Here is a 12,453-nt window from a genome sequence, read left to right on the forward strand (position 1 = left end):
ATCTTCACGAGATCTCCACCAGATAAGGAAATATACTACACATAACACATCAACTCTCTTCTACAGTATAACACAAAATCTTAAACATAACATAAGCAACATTACAGATTATTTAACAATCCCATAACAGAGCACGTGCTTAAAGTTCAAAGTCAAAACAGGGCTAGTGTTTGTTCTGATTTTGTTTTATAATCTCCTGAACATCTAAGGCAGCCATATTTGATGCATATTGGTTGAATAGTTTTAAAATTGAGCATTTAAACTGAATATTTGACACACATACTGTAGAATTTTGCTGCTCTTTTAGGTTTTAGAGGTTATTTGGTGTTTTAATTCTTTCCTTCCTTTTTATGGATCTAAACCAGGGGTTGGCAACCTATGACACGGGTGCCGAAGGCGGCACACAAGCTGCAGTCACACTGCCTGGGTCCTGACCACCGGTCCAGGGGGCTCTGTATTTTAATTTAATTGTAAATGAAGCTTCTTAAATATTTTAGAAACCTTATTTACTTTACATACAACAATAGTTTAATTATATATTATAGACTTATAGAAAGAGACCTTCTAAAAACGTTAAAAATGTATTACCAGCACGCAAAACCTTAAATCAGAGTGAATAAATGAAGACTTGGTACACCACTTCTGAAAGGTTGCCAACCCCTGATCTAAACTTTTAAGACCAGGCGAGTTTGAATCAGCTCACGGAAAATGAAGTCCCCAAGGTAAGACTGGCTTGGCTTTGGAGGCTCAAAACATGAAATTCATGTTATTCATATTATACATTGTGTCATTTGGCTATATATCGTGTTATGAAGAGATCGTATTTTGAGGTATATTGTTATGGCAGGGAGTATAAATATTACACTTGGACTGTTCGGTATGACCCAGATTTACAAAGATCTGTGTACCTTAGAACTCCCATCTCACTTCAGTATGATACATGCATTCCTGTCTTCAGATATTTGCCCTTATATGTATATATCATTTGGTTTTTCCAGTTTTCTAATAATTATATTCTGGATATAGAGACAAGATTTAACTCTGCTGACGAACTCCATTTGTAAATATAATGTGTGTTTCATATTGTTCACCACCTAAATTTGCTTCTGTTTGGCCCTAATAGCATAGATACAATACAATATTAAATTATCTGCATAAGGCAATTTCCTTGGACTGGGAACACAGTGAAGAAAAATATCTTCATGATGCTAATAAAACATGATTTGTTTAAGTTAAACAATGTGGTCACATCCAGTCACTATGTTTGCCTATTTTATTTTTTCTTAAACAGCATTCTTTTGGTCTTCAAAATTCTCATTTTTAAAAGACCAATGTGAACCCCCAAAAAAGTTTAAAAATTAGAACTAATTAATTGTGTGTTTCTAAACACTCTTAAACTGTATACAGACCTTTGCATAATGACTAGGTTTCCAACAGTTAATTTTTCTTCACTGCCTCATCCTGTATACATCAACCGCCAAGAAGGTTTTATAAACATGATAATGTAAAGACAGCAAATGCTTACTTAATTAGGTTTAGTTAAAATATGCAATTCAAGCCAAAAATGCAAAAACTTTGGTGGGTGGAATATTAATAAGTCATGGCTTCAGAAAAGTGTAATATCCAGACAGAGCAGATGAAAATGGTTTCCTCATAATCAAAGCCAGTTACTTAGACAGACTGTTCTGTTAATAGTATGGACTTCAGCACTGGCAAAATTTAAGTTACATTATATTGTATTGTACAATATTGCTAGATATTACATACTAGATCTTCTTTTCTAAGGATATTCACTGTGGGGATAGGAAAGAGTTGTGTGGCCACATTCTGGAGTATATTGATATGGAATAAGAATTTTAAATGCAAAAGTTTAAACAAACCCTTCCATGTAACAGAAGCCTGGCCTGAGGTCTGTACTCAAAGTTCAGTTTATTCTGAAAACCTCAGTACATTCTTTTCTTTACCAAAGCACCTGAAAGAATGAAAGATGTACCACATGTGAGTAGAAGAACGCTGTATTTTTCTTACTCCTTTGTTTTTTGTAAATATGCTTCTAGTCTGCTTCTAGCCAAATGCAGCATTTTGTTTGTAAATAGAGACAAAATCTAGAAATGATGTAGAAAAATAAACACAAAACCATCTTTTTAAAATGTAGTTATCTATAGGATTCTTGTTTTTATGTACCTAGTTACTTAATTATAATCGGCAGTTGTAACGTATGCTGTGTTTTTATAATATCAGAAACTGATGCACGTGTGATTATTTTGATAAGAGAACATTAACCTTTAACTTGAGGGGTTTTTTTCTCCTTATAAATAACAGCAGAACACAACATGTTAAATATTTCACACTTACTATCTACTATCTCAGCATTTTCACTTGTCCTATATTTTCAGAGGTGTTGGTTGATTTCAGTGATAAAACACAGTGCTAAAACAGCTGCCTACTTGCTGTGTTAAAGTAATTATCAGTCTCCAGCTATGTGCTAGGAGCCTTGCATTTTTAATTTTTTATTCAAATGAAGAAATAAAAGGTTTATCTTCTAAATGTTTGTCTCAAGTGCCACTTCCAAAAGAGTTTGTGTTTAAATGTTTTACTATTTCTAAACAGTTTCCTGGCAAATGTTCTCTGTTGCCCTACCTGCATTTTCCTTCTACCCCCAAAAAAAGATACTTTCCAGCTTTCCTTTTTTTTTTCCCCAAAAAAGTTACCTTTAAGTAATATTGATGTGCACTGATCCAGCATTCGTGAATCAGTGACAGACACATACTAGCGGGCTGAAACACTAAACCTATCAGATATTTTAGTACTAAGGATTCTAGGCCTCTTGATATGGAATAGGACTTTTAAATGTTTTACCCAGGTAAAGATTCCACCACAATTAGGAGGAAGATGGGAAGTTATGATGGGGACTCATACCAATTATATTAATATAAAAACTCCTAAGTCATAAGGTCAAAATATAAAACGAGTAGCTGTAGACCTCATAAGGGAATGCCATGGTTATATCTATCTGCACCCTGTCCCTTTACAGAGTGGAGATCTAATAAGGAGGTCAAAGGAGACAGCTCTGGGGAGCAGTGTGTGGTTGCAGGAGAACTGGTTTTTCGTGCTTGCTCCAGACAGACTCAGCAGGAGTAGGGCTTGCATAAGCTGTGCTAGTTTTTTGGATACAAAGTTCAGTGAAACTCCTATTTTAAAATAGTCCTTGGTCTGGGAATATAGGAGCCTAAACATTAAATCAATAACCAATGGTAGGTTAAAGAAAAAAATAAATCAGTGACAAGATCATGGAGAGTCTTTGATATTAGTATATCTTGAGATAATGGAATTTTATTTTCAGGTAAAGATTTAGTATCTGCATAGATTTTGTGCTACAGAAGTGTAGAGGAATTTGTCAAGTAGCCCTTGACTCAGAGACAACTGTTCTCGGCACTCTGACACAAAGACCCATGTTGAGGCAAAGGTGTTAGTCTGATAGGATTTGGTGAAGGAGCAGAGAGATCAGACTGTACCTTTCCATCTCTTTAAGTGAGCATCTCTGACTCTAACAAAGTAGCAGCTACAGAATGAGTGGAATAACCCTGACGCTCAGGAATCATGGGCTTTCAAAGCAACAATTCATTCTGGTGGAATATATATCAACATATGTGCATTGAGCTCAGCCATTTGATGGCGTCATCATGAGCCAAGTGGAGGGCCAGTAGCCCACTGTCAAAATAAGTCAGTGGGCACTCAAAGATATGCTAGAGTCTCAAGTCGACAGCAGCTGCATCACAGGTCATTAGAAAAACCCTATTTAAAGAGACTGGGCACATAGCTGCCCTGTACTATTCGAAATTGGTTCAGAGATGACCACAGGGACCTTGGTAGATCAAAACCTGATGGACACGTGGTTGGGTCAGTGATGAAAGAGTGATCAATGATTGTCGCCACAGATCACTCATTGCCTCAAGCAGATTCCACTGTCATGTCCTGTAGTTCCATAAGTGACCATAAAAGGCATCTAGAAAACAGGCGAGCTGGCCGATGGTTGAAGAGTTCTGTACAGAAAGGCAGGTTGCTATTCTCACAGATCTTGGCCAGCAGCACGACAGAGGCCTTCTCACAGTGAATATGTGGCAGCGTTATGTTATTAAGTATCAGTAGCCACGGCAACAGAGTTGCCTGTAAAGTCATGGTAAGTATACTCATAGCTTTGTTAAGCTTTACATCAGACCTGCACAACTTGTAAAGTAGCGAGGGCCATATTACTCCAAAGAAAACAGCTGAGGGCCAAAACTCCCCAGTCTCTGCTGAAACATGCCCCCAGTGCCACCCAGCCCCCCGCAAAACACACAGCCCCCCAGCACCGCCTGCCCCATGGGAACAAACCCTCCTTCCCCAGAGCTGCCCCACCGAAACAGCGGTATTGAACCTTGGTAATATATTATAGCGAGCCCTAAGGTAGTAGGGCTCTCCGCTGGCTCACCTGCTCCCCTGCCACTGCCCGACCGCTCGCCTCCTCAGCCCCCTGCCCACCCGGCTCGCCTACTCACCCCCTGCCACCACCGCTGCCGCCAGCTCACCTGCCTGTCCGCCGCCAGCGCGCCTGCTACCCCCACCACCAGCTGACCTGCCTGCCTGCCGCTGGCCTTTTACCTTCTGCCACTGCTCCTGCCCCTGCCACTGGCTCACCCTCACTCCCCCGCCTGCCACTGGCCTCTTCAACACCCTGCCCACCCACCAGCTGGCCAGCCAGCCGGCTGTTGGCTTACCCCACCCTACCGCTTGTCTATTCACCCCCCACGGGCTGCACAGTGAGCCCACGCGGGCCACATGCAGCCCGCGGGCCGTATGTTGTGTAGGCCTGCTTTACATTGAGCAGCCTCGTGAGAGATGAGCAACACCAGAAAGAAGCATAGTACTCTGCTGTTGAATAGCAGAGGGCAAGGGCTGATGTTCTAAGTGTCCAGGCACTCGCACCCCAGGTTGAACCAGCCAATTTTATGGCAAATTGTTCCAAGTGTTGACTTCGGATGCCATCTTCCTCAAATGGTAGCAGTACATTAATGACCTTAATGTCACATTGAGGTAAACCAGATTTGGATCATGCTGAAGGTGTTGGCCACTGAGGAAAATGCTTAACTCATGACTTGTACTTGCATTACACAGATGAAATACACTAGAAACAATCATGGAAAAGCTCAGCAGCAGATGCCATCGACTATAATAGTCCGCCATGAGCTTCACACCATCATTCAAGGCCTTGTTAATTTCTGAGAAGGACTAAGCTTGGTAGCTGCAGCAGATGTTGTTGGCATAGATGAACTTGCATGTGAGTGTAGTTGGCACATGATGTACACATTGAACAATAATTGGTGAAAGAACTGAGCCTTAAGGAAGGCTGTTGATCTGACACTTCCAAGAGCTACAGCAGTTGCCCACACATACTCTCAACTGCCTGTTTTGGAGAAAGAGCTCTACTAGTTTGACCACCCAATGTGGGGCAATGCAAGAGAGTTTAAACAAAAGGCCTCCATGTCAAACGATATCAGAGGCAGCAGTCAAATCCAGGAAGACAGCTCCTGTGTTTAGATTTTGTTGAAAACCATTTTTGATAAAGACGGTCAAGGCCAGGATCAGTGTTCATGTCACACTCCCCATCAGTACCTGGCCCACACAAATTAATGATCCAATCAGTGGACCAAATTCAGTGACAAATCCCGATTATGTGCCATCTGACTGTGACCCCAATGTATTGCCATTCTTCAATTTTCTGATGGAATGTTTAATTTACAGGCCCAGACATCCCTTATAGATTCCAAGACCAGATGGGACCCTGTATAATGCAGGCCATAGAGTCTCATCAATTTAATTACTAGAGCATATATTTTAGAAACATATCCAGTCTTGATTTTAAAATGGTCAGTGATGGCAAATCCACTACAACCCTTGGCAAATGGTTCCGGGGTTAATTACTCTGATCATTAAAAAAGTACACCATATTTTCAGTCTAAATTTGTCTAGCTTGAGCTTCCAGCCATTGGATCATGTTATACCATTCTCTGCTAGACTGAAGAGCCCATTATTTAAATGTTTGTTTCCCATGCAGGTACTCAGGGAATGTAATGAAGTCACTCCCATCCTTCTCTTCGCTAAGCTAAATAGATTGAGCTCTTTGAGTTTACTACTATCAGGCATGTTTTCTAATCCTTTAAACATTCTCACAACTCTTTTCTGAATCTTCTCCAATTCATCAGCATCCTTCTCGCATTATAAGCACTGGAACTGGACACAGTACTCCAGCAGCGGTCACACTAGTGCCAAATAGAGAGGTAAAATAACCTCTGTAACTCCTTCTCAATATTCCCCTGTTTATGCATCCAAGGATCACATTAGCTCTTTTGGCCACTGCATCATTCCAGGAGCTCATGTTCAGCTAATTATCACCACAACCACCAATTCATTTTTAAAATCACTCCTTCCCAGGACAGAAAGCTAATAGGAAGTCAGTTCTGTCATTAGACAATGAGTTTTACAAGCATTTCTTGCCACATAGAATATCTGGGTTGGAAGGGACCTTAGGAGGTCATCTAAACCAACCCCCTGCTCAGAGCAGGAGCAAGCCCCAGAGAGATTTTTACCCCAGTTCCCCGCCCCCTCAAGGATTGAACTCACAATCCTGGGCTGAGCAGGCCAATGCTCAAACCACTGAGCTATCCCTCCCCCTATATTGGTGTTGTACACAGATATGAGAATGTAGCAAGTCCACTTGACATTACATCTTTCTATAGGGTCACTGTTTAGGTTACAATCTGAAAAGATTCTATTTCAAATCTTGTGCATAACAAGCTGACAAAACTATTTCAACTCCAGGATAGAATGGTTTCCCTCTTTTATTGGAACAAAATTACAGCAATAAATATCAACTAATCTTTCTTTGGAAGACTAATAATAGACTGGATGTGTCATGTTCTAGGTTGTTTCTTCTCTTTGCGTTAGAACTGCAGAGATAGGACTGTTAGGCAGAGAGAAGGTGGGGAGCAGAACCAAGTACCCCATAAATCAGCAGTTGCCAGAAGTGTGGGAGGTGAGAGTGACATTTAAAAATATCTTTGCAGAATTGGCATAAAGTGGGATGGGGGACATTTACATTGAGATGCTGTGGTATAAAATGACAGACTATTTTTAAGGTTTATAATGTTTCTTCCAAGTAAACAACATATAATGTTTATCCCCACAGTATGCATAATTTATTTGACAGTTGTAGTACAACAACTTAGAATAGAGCTTGCAACACAAAATAGCAGGGGATAAAAAAAGCCATTGCAATTGTGGGCTACATACGCAGAGATAAACATCATTGTCATGGATGAGGACAATAACAGTCCCATTCTTTAAGATGCTGATGATACCAAAACTAAAATAGCGCACATAGCTTGGGTAGCTGAATACCAGAAGGATATTAACCTTAACCAGTTGGAAGGGATTCAGAGAACTATAACAAAATTATTAAAGATCCAGACAGACTGACTTACAAGGGAAGAATGAAGTATTGACAGCTTCCCTAAATAAAAAAATAGGATTGCTAGCCACCTACAGATATTGATGTCTGAACAGGACAGAGAGGGAACTGATGTTTGAGGTATTCTAAGGAGAATTGGGAGTATTTTTATATACACAATTTTTTTGTCTGTATGGCAATTTTCAAAAAGTAAATCATGGTGTCTACCCAGATGAGTTTGAACAGAAGGAAAACAAACAATTTCAAGAAATATTTTTCTAAAAGCAATGTCTATTAGACTATCGTAAGTGTGCAAAACATTTCCTAAACAAGTAAGTGTCAGTACTCCTCCTGGAGGAGTTCACAATCTAAGAAAGCATTTTACGAGCTAAATTATGTAGTCATCTATATTCTTACACTCCCAATCCTCACTCCACCTTTAGTACCTCCCTATTCTTTTACAAAACTCCCATCTCTAGATAAAATTATTTTTTCACTAGCAATATGGCCAATGCCAAACATTCAAAAGTCACGAGTCGGACACAAATTCACTAGAATGGCTTAAATGAGGGTAGGGTGGGTGCGGTAATTATACATTTAGGAATCTTTTTATTTGCTTTCTGTTTGAGTCTTTTGGGTGCTCTTGGTTCAAGTTCTCAAGATTTTCTCTGCAACCAGAACAGCTAGAAACTTACTTCTTAAAAAAAAAAAAAATTTTCACCTAACCCCATGCCTCCAGGTGCTGGGGCTTAAAATTAAACACCAAAGAGCTTGTGACTCATACTGAAATTGAGAGACGTGACAACACTGCACTAGGGAAAATTATGTGACTTGAACCCTTCCTTGCTTAGCTCAGTTCTCCTCCTTTCCTCTTTGAGAGATCTGAGAAGTGAGGGTATTGACTTTCTGGTTGCTCAAGGGCTAAAAAGAGAATATTTGTGGAAGATTGACACTGCATGTGTCTGTGCATGCTCCTATGGCTGTATTTCATGCAGAGGGAGTGCAGAAGGGCCTTAAAGAGCTCCTTGCCATCACTGCGGATGAGGAAGGATAGCTTCTTTCCAGGAGTAAGAAGGATCATTTCAGGGACAGAAATGTTGCTTCCTGTTGTTTCACTCTTTTCCCTGCAGTAGCCCTCCACAGCTCTGTCCCCTTTGGCAAGAAGCAATGTGAGTGTTTCCTTAAATGTGGAATGGAGCAGTGAGGAGAACAAAGGGCATTTGAACAATGGCTTCACGTAAATCCCCTCCACCATATCTCCACCTGAGACCCAAACCCTAATCTTACAGCTAGTTAATGTTACATTGAATAGAGAGAGAATGTAACTTTTTCTGAATTACCTTATGTCACAGCAGGGTAAGGTATGGAGAATCCAGTACTCCACAACCTTAATGATTCCTTCTTCAGACAGCTAAATCTCAAGCACACCAGAGGAGGCACTGTTCTGAATTTAGGGCTTATCTACGCTTGAGATTCATTACTCCACCACAGACTTCCTGTGTCACCTCAGACAAGTCACTTAGCTTCTTCGTTCCCCAGTCGTAAATTGGGGATAATAGCACTGCCCTAGCTCACAGGGGTTTTGTGAGTTAAATAGATTAAACGTTGTTTCAGATTAACTTGATTTTTTTCTAAAATAAAATGCCTTGCATCCATATACAGAATATTCTCTCCCTCTCTCCCACCCCAAATTATCTGGTGTCTCAATTGGAATTAATTATTCCATGCTGAAAATGAATATACTGATATTCAGGATGAGCTTTTCTATAACAAAGTGTGGATGCAGCCCCATTTTAAATCAACTGTTCTGCCTCTGGAAGTCCTCCCACTGATATCCCACAATGCATTGCTGCACACCAGCATTGGCTTGCCTGTTAATCTGTGAGCCCCTCAACTCCCTAGGATCACCATGACCAGTTGCCATCTGTCCATTTAAATGCTGATGCACAGCCAGGTGTGCTCCTTTTGCAACTCTAACTCATGGCATGTTCACATAACCAAAGTAACATACTGATTACATAGCAGCCACATACAGCAGCCATGCCCTATGATTTTTATGGTCCATTGCTGAGGTCCTGGACTTCCTTGCCTTCTAGGCAGAGGAGACAGTCCAGTTCCATCTTATCAGCAGTCACCAGAACACCAAAATATGCATAAGGATAACCAAGCCACATGAAAGAGAGGGGGCACTGCCAGGGCACACTCCAGTGCCATAACAAAGGTTATAAACCTTAACCAACAGGGTTATAAAAGCAACAGGAACAAAACCAGGATTTCTGGTAGAACTCAGGACGTCTGTGCCTACCATGAGGAGCTGGAACACATGGTCTATGAAGGAGACTACCAAACCCCAGCATGTTGAGGACACCACCAAAAACACACCAAACACAACCCTGAGCAGGAGAAGACCTGGAAAGGCAAGATCTCTTTGACCCACAAAACCCTGACATACAGACAGTGTCAGAGAGCCCAAGGCAGAAACCCAACCTGACAGTGCTCGGGAGGGGACTTCTTGCATAGTATGATACAACTGTAGACGAGGATTTTCTTCCAAGTAACATCAGGGTGCTGCTGTGGGTTAGGAGTCTCTCCAAGTAATTAAACAGGCCTTGCAATACAACTGTCAATGCATGTGCAGCAGCCAGTTTGTATTAATGACCACCACAAACACAGCACTTCATAGTATTTACTCCTTGCTGCCTGACATTGGTTTGAAAATGGCACTGGTTTGCAAATCAGATGAATTGTGGGATGCATGGAGAGGAATCTTGTAGGGATTAAGAATTGTTTATAAATTGTTTTGAATTATTTGAATGAAAGAGCCTTTAAACATTCTTTGCACTTTTGATCGTTTCACTGCACATATAGTATTTAAGATGAAAATGAGACATTTAATTATAATTGATGATATTACCACATGAGTTTGTAGAAGGGTCTTTTGGTGTGAAAGACAATCAAAACCTTCAGTTGAAACTTATTGGAAAATAAAACTCTGGGGTTAAAACCTAGACAGTATTTTCTTTGGAACAAAAGTATTTTGTTCTCTCACTATCCTTACTGGATGCTTTTCCCCAACACTCCTTCTGGGTGGTATGAGAGACTGTTAAGTCACATTAAAAATAACAAGGGCAGAGAATTCTTGCATAAATCATTGCAAATCTGCTTTAATTGTCTAAAACACATTTGAGAGCATGTTTATTCAAGCAACACCACAGTCCAGACAGTGAAACTGAACATTCACATCACTAGCAGAACACAGAACTTTAGTCCTAATCCAGACTTGAAGATTTAATTCAAATGAATGAAAAACAAAACCAAAAAAACCTAGCTCACTGTCTGTCTTGCACATGGTGTAGGATCTTAGTATGATTCCTTAACAGTGGGGAAGTTCTAGTTCACAGCTTTTGAAACAAGCTCCCTCAGCCACAGGGCCACATTCATTAACTGAACAGGACGAAAAGCAGCAGGAATCAAAGCATTACTAATGGAACTGTAAGTACCTCAGAAAAGCAATATGATTGGCTCTTTTACTGTATTTGTCAAACACTGGCAAACCTTTAAACCAGACTGATCCACTTTAGTAAAGCATATTCTTTTCTCTTTGTTTGTAAACAGATGAATTTGTCTGTCCAAATACCGTCAGACCTAAAGGCTTTCCAGTCATGACAGGAAACTGCAGAGAACTTCAAAAATGCAATCAACTGTATCCAAGAAATTCAACACCTGGAAAATCTATTACATTAGTGGTTGACTATGGAAACAAATCTGATAGTATAAACAGTGGTTAAAGAAATCCAGACAGCACAAAAAATGTGCAATCACATTTCACTAATACTCATACAACCTTACAGTGCTAAAAGCCTAAAACTAGAGCCTTGCACAGATACAAAATTTGTGTCTGCATCCATCCACGATTAGCTAACATGGTCTCAGATATCCGCAGATTTGCAGGGCACTGCCTAAAACATCTCTACTATATATTTCACATTTTAATGTAGCATTTGTATGGATTTGTAGAATCCTCATAATATGTAGATTAATTTTGCCCCCCAAAATTCATGACACTAAATTCATGACAGCTTTTTAAGGTATTCTCTTAAAAATTTAACCATGATCTGAAATGTTCCTTGAGGAGACTATGCTACTAGGAACACAAATCTCACTTCAAAAGTTACACATTTTAAAAATGTATAATTTGGTCAGATATGGGTAGCACTGAGCCTCTGGGCTGTGCTATCACACCTACTGTAATGTGTTCCTGTGCTTAACTTTATATGACTAGCCCTATTGATTTCAGTAGAACTACCTATCTGCATGAAGTTAAGCATGAGAATAAGTAGAAAGAACGAGGAGTACTTGTGGCACCTTAAAGACTAACACATTTATTTGGGCGTAAGCTTTCGTGGGCTAAAGCCCACTTCTGTATTTTCTGCTGTACGCTTCAGCCCACAAAAGCTTACGCCCAAATAAATGTGTGTTAGTCTCTAAGGTGCCACAAATACTCCTCGTTCTTTTTGCTGATACAGACTAACACGGCTACCACTCTGAAACCTGTCACCATGAGAATAAGTGCTTGCAGATCAGGGCTTATATCATGTGTTCTTTGGAATAAAGAAATATTCCAATTTACCACTATAAGGCAAATTAAATCTCAATAGCCTGACTCTCAATAGCAATTGTGTGGTGGTTTACTGATTGGGGACTGGGTCAGGACATCTGGGTTCTAGTCCCAGCTTTGCATCTGACTCATTGTATGACCCTGACTAAATCACTTGCGTGTCTCTATGCTTCAGTATACCTATTTGTAAAATGGATGTAGTAATACTTGATTCTTGTGGGAAATGTAAGAATGTTCGAAAAGTGCTTTAAGAGCTTTTGAGAGGAAAGGTGCTATAAACTGTAAATGGATATGTACTTTTTAAGAAAGGTTATTCATGCATTCAGAGTACTAGATGGGTGCATTTTTA

General features: G+C 40.1%; 1 protein-coding gene across 1 annotated transcript in view; it reads right to left on the reverse strand.

Moving 5' to 3' along the window:
• Positions 1-12,453, reverse strand: part of ADGRA1 (adhesion G protein-coupled receptor A1) — a 454,050-nt gene that overhangs the window by 385,302 nt on the left and 56,295 nt on the right. The window lies entirely within an intron of this gene.

The sequence above is a fragment of the Gopherus flavomarginatus genome, chromosome 6, assembly GCF_025201925.1.
Source record: "Gopherus flavomarginatus isolate rGopFla2 chromosome 6, rGopFla2.mat.asm, whole genome shotgun sequence".
Classification (NCBI taxonomy): Eukaryota; Metazoa; Chordata; order Testudines; family Testudinidae; genus Gopherus; species Gopherus flavomarginatus.